The sequence below is a fragment of the Miniopterus natalensis genome, chromosome 7, assembly GCF_054644295.1.
Source record: "Miniopterus natalensis isolate mMinNat1 chromosome 7, mMinNat1.hap1, whole genome shotgun sequence".
Taxonomy (NCBI): Eukaryota; Metazoa; Chordata; class Mammalia; order Chiroptera; family Miniopteridae; genus Miniopterus; species Miniopterus natalensis.
Window position 1 is genome coordinate 38,103,619 of NC_142087.1, and position 21,110 is coordinate 38,124,728.

General features: G+C 38.4%; 1 protein-coding gene and 1 non-coding gene across 2 annotated transcripts in view; one reads left to right on the top strand and one right to left on the bottom strand.

Moving 5' to 3' along the window:
• Nucleotides 1–21,110, bottom strand: part of PTPRM (protein tyrosine phosphatase receptor type M) — a 617,147-nt gene that overhangs the window by 430,972 nt on the left and 165,065 nt on the right. The window lies entirely within an intron of this gene.
• LOC148092746 (small nucleolar RNA SNORA51) lies at nucleotides 1,526–1,657 on the top strand. The gene has a single exon (XR_015714849.1). It is a non-coding gene; the product is annotated as a small nucleolar RNA SNORA51 (small nucleolar RNA).

A 21,110-nucleotide genomic window follows, 5' to 3' on the forward strand; every position in this document is an offset into this window, starting at 1 on the left:
GGCCTATGCTAAAATATTATGTATCAGTCATTCATATATTTGTGTTGTTCAGATCAACTGTGTGCTACTGATAACTGCAATGTTAACTCAAACCAGAAGAATTTGATTTTAACACAGAACTTTTATGATCATGAGAATTTTTTTAGAGCATTGATTTAATTTATATGTTTATTTTTGATGTAGATAAACAAACTATGGTGATTCATAAACGTTTCAAAAAAGCACACACATGACATTAGAAATAAATTCAGTGGGGAAAGTGGAATGAAATTATGACAAGAAGAAAAAAGAGAAATAATGTAAAATTTCTGAATTTTAAAGAAGAATTTCCTCATGATTTAAAATGAAAAATATGGGCCTCAAATTACTATGGTATTTAGATTCCAGATGATATATTTAAGAGAATAATTATAACATGTCAGAATGTCAATGTTTATCATTTATTGGAAATTATATCCTTTATACATATTACAACTTCCGATGGAAAACTTTGCTTGTCAATTTATAACTGCTTGAGAGGAGTCCATTATTGCCTTAAAAATTTTTCAAGTTTGAAGACAAAGAGACTGGCATACCTCTATGTCAACTCTATGCCATGTCAACTCTGAGACTCCAGCTTCTAAGGACTACCACACATAAGAGAAATATTCCTTAACTAACAGAACACAACTTTCTTTCTTATTACATTGGCATTTTCCAAAGCCAATGCTAGTCTAATTAGACACTCTGGAAAAAGGGCTCCAAATTCAAAATCTGAAAAACACTGCAAAGGGAACTCTGCTTGCCACAATGATAGAGTGATGGCAGTTGGATTTACCATGTCATGTAAACAAATTAAATGTTGACAAAATGTACAAAATAACAGTTTAGAAGACACTGGGTTACAGGAAATGAAGGACAATTATCCTTGAAAGATGGGAAACAAATGAGGTGAACCCTAAAATTACCCCAGTTTACAGACTGTGAACAAGTAGGTAGAACTCAGGCAGAGCCCAGTGGATTCCCTGGGTTGAAGGGGCTAAGTAGAGAAAGGTTAGAGGCCAAGGTGGCTACTGTTAGCAGGACAGAGCAGTGGAGAAAAGTGACCTGCACAGAGGGAAAGCTCTGGAGACCCACAGGGCTTTCCCCTCAAGTATTCAGTTAAGTACTCCTCAGCACAAGCATGTAAGAAAACTACCCAAATCTGGAAAAAAATTACCCAAAAAGATTAGAGATGATAATGTCCACATGGGGCAGGAACAGCGTATGTTCCCACCAGCCATTCTGAAAAAACCTCTTAATGCACATAGTATTGTGAGGACCCAGGAGAGTCTTGCCTCATGTGAGGAATGATTAACGCTGGACTGCGCACTGCTCCAGTTCTCTAACAAATCCTAAAAGCAAGATTAAAAAAAAATCAACTTGTTTCCAAATAACACTTCTCAGAACAAAGCTGAAGATCATTTACAGAAATACAAATATGTCTGGTACCCAACAATGTAAATTTCACAATGTCTGGCATCTGATCAAACATTACCAACCATGCAGCCTTCCGCTGCTTTCCATAGGCTGTATTCTTACACTGACTGTAGAAAAAGAGGAGGCAGAGTAAACCCACCCCATACACACCTCAGCCCCAGCCCTCTGTCTGGTCTGTATCATGAATGGGAGGACATGGTGGGAGAATTATCAACTATGCAAACAAACAGGAAAATAGGACCCATAATGAGGAGATAAATCAATCAATTAACATGAACCCAGAACTTACATAGACACTGGAACTAGTTGTCAAGGATATTAAAAGTTATTACAACTATATAGGTACAAAAAGTTAAGTAGAGACATGAAAGACATTACAAAAAATAAGTAGAACTTTTTAGAGCTAAAACCTACAATGTGTAAGAAGAGAACTACATTGTATTGATTACAATTTAGACATTGCAGAATAAAAGATCAGTGAACTTGAAAGCATAACAATAGACATTATCCAAAATGACACACAGACAGAAAATAATTTTTTAAAAAATTAACAGTATCAATGGTGTGTGAAACAACTTCAAAAGACATAGTAAATATATAACTGGAATCCCCAAGGAAGAAGAGAAAGAAGGGAAGACAGACAAATTATTTCAAGAAATAATGTCAAAAGTTTTCAAATTTGATAAAAACTATGAACTGACAAATCCAAGAAGTTCATGAACCTCAAGCACAAGAAATCTAAAAAACAAAACAAAACAAAAATTATGTCAAGGTACATCATAATCAAATTGCATCAAGCTAGTGATGCATAGAAAAATCTTAAAAGCGGCCATAGGCAAAAAAGAGACAATACTTATAGAGAATTAAAGATAAAGATGAAAGCTGACTTCCCATCAAATACAGTACAAGAGAGAAGAAAGTAGAGCAGCATATTTAAAATACTGAAAGAAAAAACTGTCAAACTAGAATTCCACATCCAGCAAAAATATTTTTCAAAAATATTGAAGGCAAACTAAAGATATTTTCAGACATAGAAGAGCTGAAAGTACTCATTACCAACAAACACAAACTATAAAAAATAAAGTACTTTAGGCAGAAAAAAAATACCAGATGGAAATATGAATCTACATATAGCAATGAATTGCACCAGAAATGATAACTATATGAGTAAATATTTGGGTTTCCCCCCCCCCATTATTTAAATCTCCTTAAAAGAAAGCCGTATAATACCAAGTAATAACAATGCACTCTGGAGTGTGCAAAAGATGTAAAAGTAAAATGCATGATGATAACAGTAAAAGGCTGAGGGTAGAGCGCTGGCTGGTGTGGTTCAGTTGGTTGAGTGACCTTCCAGGCACCAAAAAGTTGCCTGTTCGATTCCTGGTCAGGACAAATGCCCAGGTTGATGGTTCCGTCCCTAGGGTCAGGGTGCATAAAGGAGGCAAATGATAAATGTTTCTCTCTCAACATCAATGTTTCTTTTTCTCTCCCTTACCCTTCCCCTCTCTCTAAAATCAATTAAAAAATATTTTTAAAAAGGCTGAGGGTAGAGAAATGGAAGTTCACTATTGAAGGTTCTTATTCTGTACTTAAATTGGTATACTATCACTTAAAGGTAACCTGCAATATGTTAATTACATAAATCAATACTATTAGACTTATAGCTAATAAAGCCATCAAAGAATTAAAAATAATACTTAATATAAAGGAAAGCAGAAAAAGAGGAACGTCAACAAAAAAAAGATGGAACAAACAGAAAACAAATAAGATGATAAATTTAAATCTAACCATATCAATAATTACATTAAATGTAAATGGTCTAAATATGTCAATTAAAAAACAGAGTAACAGATTAGATTTTTTTTAAAAAGCAAGTCCCAACTACATGCCACCTACAAGAAATGCACTTTAACACAAAGATACAAGTAGGTTAAAAGTAAAAGGGTGAAAAAAATATAAAACTAATACTAATTAAAAGAAAGCTAGAGTGGCTATAAAATAGATTCCACAGTATGAAATATTATTATCAGGGATAAAGAAAGTCATTTCATAATGATAAAATGGCCAACTCATCAATATATAACAACCTATAACATTTTTGCACCCCATAATAGAGCTTCCAAATGTATAAAGCAAAAAATGATAGACCTACAAGGAGAAATAAATTCACAATCACAATCAGTATTTCAATACTCCTTGCCTAATAATTAACAGAACAAGTAGACAGAAAATCAGTACTAATAAATAAGATTTTTAAAACATTATTAATCAACCTGACCTAATTAACATTGATAGGACACTACACCCAATAACATCAAAATACAAGTTCTTTCCAAGTACACACAAACATTTGCCAAAATAGCATATTCTGGTTTATAAATAAACTTAAATAAATTTAAAGAAGACTCAAAAAATACCAAAATATGTTTCTGACCACAATGGAATTCAATTTGTAATCAATAATATAAAGATATCTGGAAAATATTTAAATATCTGTGTATTTCTAATACACTACAAAATAACTCAGCATCAAAGAAAAATCTAAAGGAAAATTATAAAGTGTTTTTAACTGAGCAAATATCAAAATACACTTATCAAAATTTGCAGGATGCCCCTAAATTTGGGGGGGAGGACACTGTATATATTCAGATGAATTAACTTTGGGAAATCCTAGAGTAAACAAACTGTCAAACTATTTTGTCACAGAATTTTCTGGTTTTGATGAAGCTATTAAATCTTGCAGAACATAACCTGGGACCCAAAAGTATTTATCACTCACTTTGCACTAGTCAGTGTTGCTGAATGTTTCATTCAGACATGTCTTATATCCTCTGTTAAATTAGAATTCCTTCAAAGGGAGAGAATATAACATACATTGACATCCTTCAAACAGTGTAGCAATGCAGACGTTCCCTTACCTTTAGGAGTTTTCATTGGTTTTGTACTAAAACTTCATTTTACCCCTCTGTACTGATTTTCCTTCCAAGCATTAAGTCCATTCCCATACTTTATAATCTCTTCCAAATCTGCTGCCTTTGCTCTGAACTTTTTCTCAAATACTAGACCTCTATTTCTAACCACACACTGGACATCACTATGAAGAAAACTCACTATCAATAAGATAGAAACATGCCCCCAACCAAATGTATTACTTCAGCAAAATCTATTTTTCTGTCTTCACAGAACAAAAGTAAAATTTAGTAGCTAGCTATTTCATCAATGACTGAGGCAAGCATGGTAGAATGGGAACAGAGAAAAGTAGATAGATTTGAAGGATATTTAGAAAGAAGAAAGTATAGGAAGTGCCAACTGCCTGGACGAGGGGAAGAAGCTGGGGCATCTCTCCAATTTCTGGTTTGAGCAACTAGATAGATGGTGGTACAGTGTATAAAGTGAAAAAGCTTCTCTGTGCTTGACACATGTAAGTCTCCACTGATTTCATCCACTATCATTCTTATTATTATCATTATTACCCCTCTCTAGTGAACTAGATGATGCGGGTTTCCCTTCTGTCCACTAAGTTGTCTGCACTTAAATTGCATTCCCTCACATCCATTCTTCAAGGCCTGTCTCAGAATCCCCCAAAGAGATCCCACCTGGCACAGTGCATGCACATGGCAGGTCTTCGCAAGTCTGCTATAGCAGGCTGCTGATATCCTGGAGGAACAGGGATCCGCACAGAAGCTACCAAACACCCCTCCCAGTACCCATTCCCATAATCTCAGGAGAAAAGTAGCTGAAAACAAATACTGCCTTAAGAATTTGGGTAATATCAAACTTCAAGTAGAGAGATACACAGAAAACCGCAAGTTATTAAACATTTGAAGAAAACAAATACCAAGAAAGAGAAGCAGTAACAACAACTAGTAGAAGTAGCACTAAAAATGTGACTTGGGAAATATTTTAAAAATATTTTTAAAATGAAAACCACAATAGTTGGTCTAAACAAACAAGTAAAAAGATACAGCTGAAAAATATATTAGTAATCTAGAAGACAGAGACAAAGAATTATCCTACAAGGCAACCCCCTCTCACTAGAAAGAGAGGAAGGGAACGAGGAAGAGAGGGAGGAAGGCAAGGAGAGAGAGAGAGACAAAGACAGAGAGAGAGAAATTTAAAAATGTGATAGAAAAGATAAGCAAGAAGTTTTGAATTAAGTCTAATATGAACTTTGAAAGAAGAAAATAAAGTAACAGAAAGACCAAAGAAATTATAGGAAAAAAATGTTCAGCCCTGGCCAGTGTGGCTCAGTTGGTTGGGCACCATCCCATGTACCAATAGGTACCAGGTTTGATTCTGGTCAGGGTACATGCCAGGGTTGCAGGCTCGATCCCCAGTAGGGGGTGTGCAGGAGGCAGTGGAACAATGTTTCTCTTGCATTGATGTTTCTCTTTCTGTCTCCCTCTCCCTTCTCCTCTCTCTAAAATCAATAAAAACATATTTTTAAAAAAATGTGCAGAGTTGAAGGCACATGTCTTCCATCAAAAGGGCTCATGAAGTTCCAAGCAGAATGACGGGAACATTCATCCATATCTGGATAGGAAGCTCCGTGGAGCCAAGTCCTCTTTCATAAACACTTGACTATTCCTTTTGTGGCTACCAGAAATGTTGCATTTAAAGGATTCTCACTACTTAAACTAGGGCATGGAAGGAGAGCCCATAAATGAATGGCTGATTCCTGCTACTAAAACCAGGCTCTTGATCTTTGTAAATCTCAGCAAAGTTTTTGATGCAAAATTCCTCTTCAAGATCATACCTCTAAAATGTGTACCTACTGCATTCCTACATATTTTTATATTCACATTCATTCTCATTCTCTCTCTCTCTTTCTCTATCTCTGCTTGCCCCCACTCCTTACACCCATCTACTTTCATGTCCATACAAAACCATGGGAACCTGGTCTTGGCATATGATTATGTCATGGGGAAATCAAGTAAGAGACCCTCTTATAGAGAAACCTCACCAAAATGGGCATAATCTGCAATCACATGTAAGTCCCAGGGGTTAATTCATGAGCATAATGTTTCAGAAAGATTTGGAGGCTAAACCACTGCCAGCTGCATTCTACATGAGCAGCACAAACAAGCTCTGTCAAGTTTTAGAAACACCCTTCTCTCTGCTTTAGTCCAACTTCAGGCTGACACGTTTTACCATGCCCCTCTGCACTCCGGCTGCTCATTATGATTCCGCACCCCATTCCCGCTCTGTGTAGTGATACTTAAAGCTCCCTCTTCAAAGAGCTGGGCCATCTAGACCCAACTTCTCCTTCATAAGCAAGTTCACTTTGAACAAGTATCACTGTAGAAGAGAAAACCTTTTCAAGTCTGTTTTCAACCTTCAGTAGTAAGTTGGCAACTGGATATTTTAAATTCTGGGCAGATTACACAGCTCTCCCATACTGCTTTGTAGAGATTTATTTTCATACAGTGCCACGACAATCCATCATGTTCTGGCCCCTACGGGGAGAGAAAGAGTCCACCATTTTATATAAATAGCTGCAGGAGATTCCTGGGGCAGATCATGCCTCTCCTGCACTAGACCCATGGAGTTTAAGATCTAAGAGGCTCACTTCCCACTGTGAAAGGTCATTCTTCACCTTTGGTCACACAAATATTAATGGGGCCGCCTCTAGGTACCTCAACTGGAAAGAGAAAAGTGGCTGGTAAGAAATGCTCCTGCTATGGGAAAGGAGAGGTAAAAGAGCAAGCAATAACAGCACACAATGGACTGAATAACCTACAACCTCATTAAAATAATTTTTAAAAAGGTTGTCACTAGAAAAGCTAAAATAAGAAAAAAAGGAAGCCTTAAGGAAAGTAAAAGATGGCCATAGAAGAGATAGGATTGAAGGAGTATCAGTCACTCAGTAATGCCTCATTTACCTAATAATGTTATCACAGAGATAGGATTGTTAATGAAAATATATTAAAGTGAATCTGAATTTAATTTTTTTTTTTTCTTGATTAGGCATCAGTGGACAAGGGCCTTGATGGACGTGATCGATCACACAAAAGCTTTCAGAACCAGGGTTGACATTCACCCAGTGACATGCGCTGGAGCTTAATTTTATAAAAAGTAATCCCAGATATTAATCTATCTGGGGTCTCTCACAAACAGAGGCTGCCATATATGTGCAAAAATCAGTCCTTTGTCAAACAGTAAGACTGAGCATGGCAGGGAAAAATCCAAAATATGTCACCAAATTCAGGTTCATTTTCTACTATATGAATCCAAAGAAATCTCATAAAGATGGAGTTTCCTTGAGAGATACAGGCTATGTTTTCTCCATGTGGTCAGATTGTGTCCAGGATTCACTGCTCGGAATCTCCCTGTTTTTGCCACTGATACCAAATCCCTCTGGGTTCAAGGATGGGGCCTCCTAGGCCAGCACACCCACTCTCTGCTTCTCCTCTCTGCCTTCTGTTGTCTGCTTTTGAACCACTTCATCACACATCTCTGTTCTTCAAGGGAGTATAAAAAGACATAAAAAGGGAAAATTAAATTCCACCATCAATTTTGTTTCTAGTTCACAGATTTAATGAAATAGAAATGAAGGAAGAAATACTAGCAAATATGAGGTTTGGGACATGCCTTTACTCAAGCTCTTTCCAACCCTCATGACAGACTTCAGTATGTTATGAATATGTATAAGATGCTGGGACACAGGAAAACACATCTTTTCCTGGGATGGCTGGAAAGATTTACTACTGTTTTAAAAATATGTTTTTATTGATTTTAGAGAGAGAGGAAGGGAGAGGGAGAGACAGAAACATCAATGAGAGAGAATCAGTGATCAGCTAGCTGCCTCCTGCATTCCCCCTACTGGGGATCAGGCCCGCAACCCGGGCATGTGCATGGGACGACACTCAGTTCACTGAACCACACCAGCTGGGCTTACTACTTTATCTTTAAACTTACAAAGAATGTTAAAAATCTGAGATTAAAAAAAATAAAAGATCATGCCTGTACACTGAGAGGAATTATGGGAGGCAAAGCCTATAGTACCTGTGCAACAAATAGTAAAACTGCATAGACACCACCTACACTGAGTCAAATGTAAAAATTAAGTCAAAAATTCCATATATTCAAATACTTATACCTATTTCCTTAAACACATGAAACCACCAAAAAACAACGACCAGCGTCTCAGCAGACTATGCTGCTTTTCATTTCTCAATGTAGTGATGCACCTCTTTGTTTGCTTGGGGGGTTTCTGGTCTGTTAAAATCACAAAAATATCTAGGATTAAAATGAAAAAGAACAAATGCAAGCAACTACTTTTTAGGCACAGATGCTTTTTTCTCCAGATGCCTTTCTAATACATAAATAATAACTTGAGTCAGACATCCAGAAATTTTTGATGATGGAATATATAAAGTGTGAGGGGGGAATAGCTAGATGGATATGTGGGTGGGTAGCAAACAAGCTTTTAAAAGCCTATAAGTATTAGGTGTTTTGATTTGTTTTCTTTAAATTGAAGGCGAGAAATAAAGTGTGAAAGGACTGCCTAATACCCTGTATTTTAATAAAGTTTAGTTAACTTACAAAAAGTTTGATTTTTTCTGTATCTCATTTTTGCTGCCAATGTTCCATAACCTGTATAAAAGGAAACGTTCTTTCCTAAAAAGGGCATTTCAACAGATACCTTTTTAAAAAATCTATTCTATGTTAGCCCTCTAAGAAAAAATAACGGCATCAACAATTTCTACTTTAAAAATTGGAATCTGTGAAGAAACATGACCACCTGGAAGCAGACTCAGGTTTATCAAGGAGAAAAAGCTGGGGATAGTGGAAGAAAACTGCTTATCCTGTGAGAGTGCCTGTCCGAGGCAAGACTCCCAGCAGGAGTACTGGCCGGGTACCCAAGCTGGAGTAGATGCCACCTGCAGCCATCTCCAACGAAGGTGGGACGGAATCGCGAGGACAGTAACACCTGGCAGGAAACAATGCAGTCGGGGGAGAGGGAAAAAGGGAAAGAAAAGGCTGTTCGGCTCTCTGGGAAGCCAGCTTGTTTTCCAGCCCCCCTCCATCGCTGGAACAATTTTGGACATCATATCATCTCACCAACATGGCAGCCCTATGACTCAGATACAAGCGTCACACCTTTACTTCCACATCCACAGGTAATAAAAATAAGGTCACCTACACTGAAAAGAAAGGGGGCAAAAAAATCAACCTCACCTATCGAATGCTTGGAATCCACCAGAATGGGGGCAAGTGAGTGAAGAATGAACATCCCCAAACAGCATCATTTACCTGCTGTGTAGCCCCTGTCTCTGGGCACAGCCCAATTCTGCACAATTCAACACTGCTGTGGCCTCCATTCTATCTTGAGAGAGACCAATCCCCTCTTTGCTGTGTTTGGTCTATTCCTGAACCAATTTGTTGAATATTTTTAGAATCTTAATGGCCCTATTTTTGTCTCTAGAGTCTCCTTCCCCAAATTACTCTGTAATTTATTTTATTGTTCTTTGTAGATTATATTCTTTAACTCTTATCTATAATTGATTAGTTTGATCTTGTTTGTTGTGTCTGCTGACCGTACCCCAGGACAGTGGATTTTCAGATGTGTTCATAATATTCATCTGAGAGTTCGTAATAATTCAGAATCTGTCTTCGCCTTGGAATTCTCATGAGTGTCTTGGGGTGTGGAGGCATCGCTGACAAGGTTCTTTCGGTACACTGAACTACAGACTGAAGTTTATGTTAGTTACTAAACTTGGGCTTCTACAAAATGAAAATTTTGCTCATCAAACATGAAAAGGCAAGTTAGGGGGTCCAATTTCCAACACAGATTTAGTTAAGAGTTTTTCCAGAGATCCTCCCTGCCCCAGTTTAAGCCCATTTCCAGTACGCCACTAGGCATCTGGCCTGAAGCCCAAGGTTAATACTCTAGACCCAAAAGCACAGACCTGCTCAACTCATCGCCTGGCTTTTCACTTGTGGTAAATCTTCATTTGAAGATTTTACTTTCTTGGTTCTGAGCTTAAGTGTGTATTTTTAAAATATTTTTAATATTAAAATTTTGACATTTTTCTATCAATTTCCTTTGATTTAAGAGTGAAGGGGGCTACTCATGTCAATGGTTCTGCCATTGTGAAGGAAAGACAAGTTTCTTACCTAATCTCAAAACTCTCCTTTATCATCCTCTTATTAAATTTGCTGAGCACCTACCTATTATAAAAATTAGTACTCAGTGTTGTGCATGCTTTGTAGGGTAAGTATAAGCCATGCTTTCTTCCCACCAATAACTTTTAGTCCAGACTGAAAGAGACAATTAGTTGCTTAAGGGAAGAAAGTGATTTAAAGAGAAGAAAAAAAAAAAAGCATGATTTTATTTCATTTTGATATGAAGTCTAATTAAATATTTCCATTTTCAAAGTCAAGCAAATGATGTCAATTAACAAAAGTCTTTGTGCTTATTTTAATGGTAATTTTGCAGAACACAGACATGTACATTCTAAGATTTCAAATCTGTGTCCATCTGTCAAAGAGCAACAGAGACTAGAAATAATATGATAGACTTCAGATCCATACTGATGATAACATATAACAAAGAATTTAGACAATGTACCCATCTGAGCAGTTTTAACTGAAATTTGGTTACAAAGCTCAGCCCAACTCTCATACTGTTATTTTCAGAAGCAAGCTTTCTAAATATCATTGCCTAAATACCAAATTAAACAACTATTACTCTGGCCTGCCCAATTCATATATCACATGTCCCTGGCCACAATGATTGGCTCAGGAATGAAAATGGGACTCAAAGTGGTCCAACGGGACTGAATCCTAGGATTTCTATTTGAACTCCTGGCCCCTCGTGGTGCTGGGGTGACTGATCCAGTAGGGTTACAGCCAGGGTTCCAGTTGGACATATTGTCTTCACAAGCGAAGCCTACTTTGACAGATGATGAAACTAGCATGGAGAGAAGCTGGGCCGGCATTATTTGAACCCCTGGTCCCAGCTCTTCCTGAAAGATTACCCTTGGAATTTTCACTTACACAAACCAATAATCCTCCTGCTCAGTCTGGGTCCACCTGCGATAGGTATTCACAAAATGGAAGAGTCGTAATTTAAATATTGATCAATATTAATAGTCTGTCATAACATTATTTTCAGAACTGCATTTTCAGTGTCCTGCCTATATATACACAAATATTCATTTTTTTCTTAATATGTTTCATAGTTCAGATTTAGTTCTGATGGCTCTAAATTAATAAGCTTCAATTTATAGTTAAGGAAGCAGGCTTGTGTTACCAGTTAAGAGTGCCAATTGCAGGTAGAGGACATTTTCAATAACTCAAATCTAATTATTTCATTTTTAATGGTCCCCCTATTTTCCTTACGATGAAATTAAATCTTTTTTTTTAATCCTTGCCCAAGGATATGTTGAGAGAGCGAGAGAGAAGGAAACATCAATGTGAGAGAGAAACACTGATTAGCTGGCAGATGCACCGACCCGGATGGAACTCACCACCTAGGTATATGTGCCCTGGACAGGGATCGAACCTGCAGCCACTTGTACAGTACAGGATGATGCTCTAACCAACTGAGCCACCTGGCCAGGGCAAATTCAATCATATTCTAATGGCTTCCCTCTTCAGTCCCTTAACTTTTATTTGCTCCTCCATGGGCTAGGCTTTTAGCCATTCTGGACTTTAGCTCTTCAACTATGCTATGTTGTTTTCTGTGGTAAGCAAAATAATGCCCTCCCTCCATCCTCAATGATGCCCACGTCCTAGTTCCAAGAAGCCCTCATCCCTAGACTCTGTAAATATGTTAATTTACGTGCAAAAGGGGAATTTCAGTCGAAGATGGAATTAAGGTTGACCAGCTGAGCTTGAGATAGATTATCAGGAATTATTGGGGGGCCCAATGCCCTCACATGAGTCATCATAAGTGGCAGAGAAGGCAGGAGGTCAGAGTTAGAGATGTGAAGATGCCAGTCTACTAGCTTTGAAGATGGAGGAAGGGACCATGAACCAAGGAAAGCAGTCAGTCTCTAGAAGATGGGAAAGGCAAGCAAGTGGATTCTTCTCTAGAGCCTCCACAAGGGGTGTGGCCCTGCTGACACCCTGACTTTACAGTGAGGTCCATTTTGGGACTGCTGACCTTCAGAACTGTAAGATAACTTAAAAAAAAAAAAAAAAAAAATTTAAGCCCGGCCAGGCGTGGCTCAGCGGTTAAGCGTCGACCTAGGATCCAGGCGATCAGGGTTCGATTCCCGGGTCAGGGCACATGCCCGGGTTGCAGGCTGCAGCCGATCAATGGCTCTCTCATCGTTGATGTTTCTATCCCCCTCTCTCCCTCTCCTTTCCTCTCTCTCTGAAATCAATAAAGATATATTTAAAAAAAAAAATTTCAGCCACTAAATCTGTGGTAACTTATTACAGCAACAACAGGAAACTAATGTATCTGGTCTGGAATATTCTTCCTTCCCCCATCCTCTTACCATCTTTCCAGTCTAAGATTAGACATCACTTCCTCCTCTGAGCACTGTGTGAACTTCCGATGTTAGGTGCCCTTCTCTGTGCCTTCATAACACCCTATATTCCCAGCATTCATTTTCCTTAAGTCTGCTATTACACAATTGGAATTACCTCTATACTTGTCTATAAATTGTAATTTCCTTGAAAGATCATTTATTCTTGAATATGCATTACCTAACAGAGTGACTGATACATAATAGTTTTTCAATAATTATTTTAGTGAATGAATGACATAATCAATGAATGAATCAATAAAGAGATGTAGTACTTTCTGTCCAACTCAAACAGACTAGTTCTCATGAGGCAGAACTCAATTTACAAAGTGCTTAGGTTCAGAAGTGACATCAATGGTAATCAAATGCTCAGATTAGTCTACATGTCTTTACAAATTGAAATACAGATTAAATATTGCACATCTGTAATAATATCAGTGGGCTGTCATATAGATGGTAGAAAACAGGCAGAAATGTGAAATGGGTAGCAGGATAGGCTGCCTAAGGTGAGAGGCCTCAGGACACAAGGGTCAACAACGAAGCTTAGGAACTACAGTTAACCGAAAAAGATAGAAGAAAGCTTCAGGGAAAGAAAACAAGGAGAAAGGAATAGTTCTTCTAGCTATAGGCTGCCAGACTTAAGAGAAGGCAAGAAATAGAGTATTTTTAAATGTAGGTTCTCTACTGCATTTTCAATACAGTAACCATTAGCTACATCTGGTTATGTACATTTAAACTTTAATGAATTAAAATTAAAAAATATTACATGGTGAAAATAATTCACATTAGAATGCAGCACATTATCAATTTAAATTATCCTAACACAGGCATGGTTAGTATTTGTTCAATACTAAGAAGTGCCATGAATCAGAGAATATTTATTCGCTTAAAGACAGGTAATGAACATAAGAAGTTCCAGACTAAAATAGATTTTTCATCTCAAATATATCTCTGAGAAGATGTTGCATTTGCATTATGGCAACATAAAGGGGTAGTTTAATAGGTTTGTAGACTCGCTTTTCTTTTAATTCAATCATTTTCCAGGTTTATGAACTATGGTACACGGCACACACTTAGATGCTCTCTTCTTTTTTTTAACAGTCATAAAAAACAGGCAACATGAGCACTGAAATTACTATGCCACATAACTGCAGAATTAAAGGTCTTTAAAATATCTAGGCCAGCTCCCTTATTTTAGTGCTTGGTTGAGTTGTCTGCCCTTTTCTAAGGATTACATTACTCAAGTTAATCTATACATCTATTTTAAAAACATTTAAAAAAAATTCAAACACTGATTTTGCCATCACTGCAGTCTATTCTGTGAGGATAGACTGAGGAGGTTCAATACTAATGCACTTGCAATATTTTCATTCTCAAGCTTGCATGAGCAATGAAATTTTGTCTAAGATAATTAATTAAAAGAATGTTAATATACTTTAGATTTTTAAAATACCATGAAGTCTTACATTAATCATTTTAGTGATGATTAAGGCAAGAAAGAGATAAGTCTTTATTTCTCGTTTAAGCAAATGTTCCCACAAATCAGAAAATAGGGACCTATAAAAAGATCATAAAGAAAACTCAACTGCCTTAAATTGTCATTGTAAATACCTTGGTTATATCTTTCTAGATACCGCCTATGGTCCTGTATTTTTGCAGGATGCAATTACACCATGTAATTTTGTAATCTGATTTTGTAATCTGAACTTTCCCTTAGTTAATGTTATGAACAATTTTAAAAGTCAATAGATGTATATGTACAACTCCCTTTAATGGCTTCAGAGTCTCCTAAAATACAGAGTATAGCCAACCCGAGGTTGTTGGACATTAAGAATTTTTAAAAATATCACAACCACGCACACACAGAAAAACACAGAGAACAGGTTTAACCATCTAAAGAATAAATTTTGCTTCCAAAGTAATACTATTTATTTTTACAAACTGGTCAAAATAGGCAAATCCATAGACACATGTAGAAGCTAGGCGATGATGGGATGGGTAGGGAGAAGTGACTGCTTAATAAGAACAGGGTGCCCATTTGGGGTGATGAGAATGTTCTGGAACTAGATAGTGGTGATGATTGTACAACACTGTTAATATATTTTGCCCAATAAAAATTAATACTAGAATTTAAGCACAAGGAAAAAGTTCTTTTAAAACAAAATATTGCCAAATGCTCTTATTCACATTCCTCTAATTTCATAAACCAAACCCAAAAATGAATACTCGCAATATTCATTTTGAACAACTTTGTTGTCTTGAACCATAGGTGTTTTCAGTAAATTTACTGGAGCCTGGCAAAATCAAGACATGAACTTAAGTGCAATATTGAACATCCTGAGTTTTAAGTATCTGTCCAGTTGGCTGCTAAAAATACAAGTCTGATTGCAAAGAGAAATACAGTCTAAATATTTATAAGTGGAAACCAGAAGCCTACTGGTGGTAAAAGAACAATGAAGAATACTTATGAAATATATTATTTATTACATTATCTCATAAATTCTTACTAATAAAATATCAACATCAATATGAGCAAATGGTAGAAAAATTAACTTTTCTTTTTAATTGATTTTTAGGAAGAGAGGAAGGGAGAGAGGGAGAGAGGGAGAGACAGAGAAACCTCAGTTGGCTGCCTCCTGCATGTCCCCTGCTGGGGATTGAGCCTGCAACCTGGGTATGTGCCCTGACTGGGAATCTAGCCAGCAACCTTTTGGTGCACTGGACCAAACCCAACCATTTAAGCCACACGGGCCACAGTGAAAAATTAACTTTTAAAATGCATATTGATTAACTGGGTTTGGAGAAGTATCTTTTAGCCTACTGAGATTATTAATAGTTTCTGAATCCTAATTCATCACTAATCATGGGAAGCCTGGAAGAGACTTCGAGGTGATTTTTTAAATTAACAAATTATTCATTGTGATAAAATACACATAACATAAAATGTACTATCTTAACCATTTTGAAGTGTACAATTCAGTGGTGTTAAATAGATCTACACTGTTGTGCAACCAATCTCAGTGATTTTTTTAAACTATCAACCTTCATGGGTATTTTATTTCCCCTTTTATTCTAAGATAGCATATCACAACTCGTATATTTCTGTCACTCAAGAAAGAGAGCTCTAACCCTAGGGTAAATATAACCAGCAAGCAACAGGGCGACCTTTTCATGAATCTAACTGGAGCCCTAAATTGAACGGGAGAGTCCACACCTGCTTGGGTGAAAGTAGCACCGGACATCTGCAGGCAGGCAGGCAGGCAGCGTCAAAATCAAGCCCCAGTGGCAAAGCTAAGGTTACTCAGTCAGAGGGAGTCCTTGTCAGTGGCAGTGCTGATAGCTGTAGCAACGGCAGCCATTAATCCTGTACCTGGGATTAGCCACTTCCAAGACCATGGTGAATGAACCCACTGGGCTGCCCAGAATATTGCAGGAGCTACTAGGCTCTTGCCAGGAAAAAGGCAGGCTTCGAGGGGCTCAGGTCCCAGGGATTCTGCTGCTCCTGAGGTTACATGCATTCTCCTTGGTGTTGCTCCCTCAGATCTGGAGGCCAAAGGAAGTAAGGGTTATGCTCAATTAAGTAGTTTCCAACCCAAGGCACCAGACAATAGCCTAAACACCTATCAAAGTTCACATACATGTAATAGCTGGGAAGCCACAGAGGATGATCTGCATAATTAACTCTTCTTGAAACTGTCATCTTCAATTATAGAGAACCGCTGTGTGTTAAACGAACAAACCTACAGGCCAAAGAGGAGGCTTCTCTGAGTGGAAGGCGCCCTGGGTCTTAGGGAAAGACCACATCAGAGTGGGAACATTACAGACAGCAAAGAAGGAAGGACAGCGCCGTAGAAATCTCCGCAGGAAGCAGCAGGAGCACAGAGCACACAGGGCACACATCTCAGGACATCAGGAGAGGAAAGGGGACATCACAGGGAAAGTGTCTTGAGTAGCAAAGGTATTGGAGACGGGCCAGGCCAGGTACCTGAAAGCAGTTCAGGCCAGCCAAGAGGGCGAGGAGGGAGGGGCCACCTACACTGATTAAAGCCCAGCCCTGGACACTCGACTAGAGTAAGAGGCATTCCATCTTATTTTTAAAGAACTTAAAAACCAATGGACCCAGGTCAGAAAAAGTCAGAGGGATGAGTGGCAGCACCTCTGTCCTTGACAGCTGGCCTCACGAAGCGTTTACCTCTATCTGGAGAATCCCCCAGCCAGTGGTCCCCCAAGGTGATCCATGGGTGATGCGTCAATAGCAGACGAAAGAGGGTTGAAGCCATTTTATTTACATACATTTGACAGATTTGAAATAAAGAATAATGATGTTGTTTATGGTCATCCTGTTAGGATACTAAAAATTGTCTGGCTCCTGAAAGTAATACCCGTGCTGGGCATCCAGAGGGGAACGACAGGAACATTGTCCTTGGGGGTGGCATCCTCAGGCTCAGTAACAGCCCTTCAAGATGGTCACCAGACAGGACACTGTGACAACTGTGGTATGCTAATACTGGTATGGGTCTGGGTTTGGATACTTTGATTTGACTGGAGGTTGACAACAGCATCCAGAGATGCTTGGACTCCACTGAAGTAAGAGCAGCTACACCTACTAGCTCCATGAAAGGCAGTAGCCTTTCATCCGATCCCCTCTCCTGCGAATGGTCCAGTGCGTCAGAGACACTCCATTGGGTGGGTGACACCACTGTCCCTGATAGGACTTCTGAAGGAAGTGAAGTGAGCTCTGTCTCCCCTTCTCCTAGACTAGTCAGCTCCCACTCGCCCTTTCTGAGCCAGGTGGCCAAGTGCACACAGGCATAGAAGCCTTTGCTTGATCTGAAAGGTTACGCATGTGTGTGTTTTTCCTCCCTCTAAACTCAAAGGGACCTGTAATCTGATCTGCAGCGCCGTGGTGGACTTGAGTGACCGCCACAGGCACCTGCCACCCACAAGCACTAAGCAGCGCAGTCTGCAGTTCACAGCGGTTAATGTACATTCGCATCATCAGTGCTACTAATCACACCGGTGAAATCCATCATCTTTGTTACTATTGTGTGGTACTTTAGCCACAATCTGCAATAATGAATCCAGGTTTCAAAAGTGTTGTTAAAACAAAAAGTAATGACAAAAATAGTAACGAAATGTATAGTTCAAAACAGTAATATCACGGTGAACAAATACCATAATGCAAATATAAACTGTAAGTTAGTATGTCCTGGTACAAGAGCAGTTAAAAGAGTGATGGTTTCATACAATTTGCAAAAATAGATGAAGTGTAAATAGGAAGAAAGATGCTGAGTATCTGAAAGTGAGGTTTGACTTGTCCTGTGTACCAGGTACTGGCCTCTAATTCTCAGTAAGTGAACCATCATAAAACTTTCACAAACAGTAGCACAACAAAAAGTTTGCAGAACTTTCAGTGTCATCTTGAGTAATCCAATAGGGGTTTTCCAGAAAAGGCACATTAATTTCCTCTATAAACCTAAAGAACGTTGTCATGAGAGAAAGCGAGGGTCCTCAATCACAGAGGCACCATTCGAAATTGTTCTCAAAGAAAAAAAGATGCACAAATCACACTTTGAGACCCGCCCGAAGCCAGCCGCAAGGCTGATGAGTGATATTATGCACAGGGAGAAAGCAGAAGGCTCTCCAGGCAGAATTCCCCTATCAATGACACTCTGGCCATCAATCTAATAGAAAAACACAATGTCAACAGAAAATTGAAACCTGTGTAATTTTACTAAGCAATGTCACCCCAATAAATTCAATAAAAATTAAAAGGAATAAAAAGAAAAAGGAAAAAGCTCTCAAAGTCACCTGATGAGAAATGACAACTGTTCTCCACAATACCTGTCAGAGAACCACTGAATTTAACCTGTGAACCAGCTTTTAGAACAGGTGGAGTTAGAGGGGAGAACTGCTCTACAGTTTTTGGGGTTTTGACAGGAATAAAGAATTCTCCCTAATGCATTTGAGGCCGGTTTAGTAAGTCATGATGCAGACTTGGGAGGGTGCTCTGGGTTGTCTTACCGGAGCCCTGGCCAGGCTTCCATCAAAGGATTTCAGAGCTGCACCTGGCTACCACCCCACACCCTGATTTAGTCATGGGCAACAGTTGGCACAGAGCAGCTCAGGGTCAAAGAGTTCCATGCCAATACTATTTTTAAGATCTCTGGCACATTAAAGATGCAGAGATGCCAAGATCTGATTTTTAAATGGTGTTATTTTACATGTGTAACATATGAACACTTTAAACGTCAAAAATAGTAATAATGCATTATAGTTATGTTACTCATAAGATAATAAAATAGATTAAACATACTAATTTCTGGTACACTATAAACAGTGTGATCCAGTAGTAAGACATAGATTTGGCCATATGATGAACACATTCTACTTTCAATATTGTTCATGTGTCTCTATGTCCTGAAGTTCATCTCTTTTTTTTTTGAAGATAATGTTGAAAGTCCAAGTGTGACGTTTGGGCCCATGGTCCTCTAGTCCCTCCACCTCCACCCCATGACACACTGGGCAGACTCAAGACCATAAACCTCCTAATCTTGATTCATTGTTGAATAAAAGTGAGAATTGAGAAATTACCAAATTCTAGCCAAATTTCCAGCACAGTGTGCATGGAGAAAGAGAGCTACTTACTACAGTGAAACGTCCTGGCTGGGCACAGACAATGCCAGTGAAGACAGTCTACGCCTTCATGCGGCCAACTCAACTCGTGTATTTCAGCAGCATACTCAGTGTGCTGAACCACTCGCCACTCACTGGGGGAAAATAAGCCCATGTAAGGGCCATGATAATTCAATGGGAAAGGATGGTGGATTAGTTTGCTAGAACTGCCATTTGAAAATATCACAGACCGGGGGGCTTCAACAACAGAAATGTACTTTCTCCCAGCGTAGGTTTGGAAGCCTGAGACCAAGGAGCCAGCAGGGTTGCATCATTCTGAGTCCTCTCTTTGGCCTGCAGATGGCCCTCTTCTCACCATGTCTTCCTGTGGCCTTGCCTAGGTGCATGCACCCTGCTGGCACCTGTTCCTCTTCCTTTGAGGACACCAATGACGGGATTAGAGCCCACCCTAATGAACTCATCTCAACTTAATCACCTCCTGAAAGACCTAATCTCCAAATACAGCTACAATTGGGGGTTCAGACTTTAACACGTGGATTTGTGCGTGGAGGGACATAATTCAGTCCATATCAGATGGTCTTTTCAACAAATAAGACTGGAACTTTTGGATATAAATGTGCAAAATAATAATAATAATAATAATAATAATAATAATAATAATAATAAACTTAGATATTTATCTCAAACCATATATAAGATTAACTTGAATGGATCCTGAACCTAAATATCAGACATTTAGGACAAAAGTAAAACTTTTAGGAGAAAAAAATTGAGAAAATCTTTCTGATCTTGAAATACAAGACCAAAAGTACTCTCCAGAAAAGAAGAAAATAATTAATCGGACTCTGCACCAGACATTGTTATAAGCTCTGTACACAGTCTCTCTCATTCAATTCTTACAAAAACATTATGGCATGAGTAATATTCTCCGCATTTTACAGATGAAAAAACCGAGGCTTACAGGGGTCAACTAACTTGAACAAGGTCATACAGGTAGGAGGTGCTAACAACTACCCTTCTACTAGGCACATTACAAAGCATAACAAGAACCCATACCCTAATACACCAATATAATCAGAAAGCATTTTCTGAAGCTAAAGAATGCAACCAAATTTTGGGTTGGGAATCTATGTATTATTATCTCCAAGTTAAAATATCCAAGCTTCCAGCTTTCAATTGTGAAATGTTCCTTGATGTGGTCCTTACACAGTTGAAATCCCAAGGGCCAGCTATATAGATACCTTGAAAATAAAGTTTTAAAAATTATTTCATGGTAAAGAAACAAGTTTTATTTTTTGCCAATTTCAAAAAAAGACCTTTCAAATTTTATTTTAAAATTTCTGATTGACCTTTTACAAAATGTATCATGTGTCAGTCATATAATCAGTGGGCACCAAAAGTTTGAGAAATACAGGCCCATATAGTGAGAGGTATGGGCCCCAGGAAATTGAGCACAGATAGTCACAGGGATGGTAAACATGAGAGCAGCAAACTAAACAGCACTAAACAGAAAAAAAGGAGGGAAGAGAGCAG